Here is a 227-nt window from a genome sequence, read left to right on the forward strand (position 1 = left end):
GGATCTCTACACGAAGGTTACATAAAAAAACGAGGTAATTTCATAATTGGAACAGCGTGAGGGATTTCGAATAAAAAACAGGAGTAGATTTTTTTTTTTTTTTGATAGTGCTTTTTATATGAAAATCATTTCACACGAAGAGTTTTTTTTTCTCAAAAAGGCGAATTAATATCATAATTGTTCCTTTTGTAATTTCGAAATCTCAATCAATATTTGCGTCCAATCTC

This window comes from Penaeus monodon, chromosome 29 (assembly GCF_015228065.2).
Source record: "Penaeus monodon isolate SGIC_2016 chromosome 29, NSTDA_Pmon_1, whole genome shotgun sequence".
NCBI classification, from domain to species: Eukaryota; Metazoa; Arthropoda; class Malacostraca; order Decapoda; family Penaeidae; genus Penaeus; species Penaeus monodon.